General features: G+C 66.2%; 1 protein-coding gene across 1 annotated transcript in view; it reads left to right on the plus strand.

Moving 5' to 3' along the window:
• BCKDHA (branched chain keto acid dehydrogenase E1, alpha polypeptide) overlaps nt 1-234 on the plus strand; it is a gene marked incomplete at both ends in the record, with an annotated part of 6,863 nt that overhangs the window by 190 nt on the left and 6,439 nt on the right. The window lies entirely within an intron of this gene.

Here is a 234-nt window from a genome sequence, read left to right on the forward strand (position 1 = left end):
TCCTGCGGCCCAGCGAGGACCCCCAGGTGAGGGGGGACACACCTGGGGACACACCTGGGAACAGGGGACACACCTGGGACAGGTGGGGCACACTTGGGGACACATCTGGGAACACACCTGGGACAGGGGACACACCTGGGACAGGTGGGACAGGGACAGGTGGGACACACCTGGGACAGGTGGGACAGGGACAGGTGGGACAGGGACAAGTGGGACACACCTGGGACAGGTGGG

Source organism: Neopelma chrysocephalum, unplaced genomic scaffold (genome assembly GCF_003984885.1).
Source record: "Neopelma chrysocephalum unplaced genomic scaffold, ASM398488v2 Primary Assembly neopelma1_93974, whole genome shotgun sequence".
NCBI lineage: Eukaryota > Metazoa > Chordata > Aves > Passeriformes > Pipridae > Neopelma > Neopelma chrysocephalum.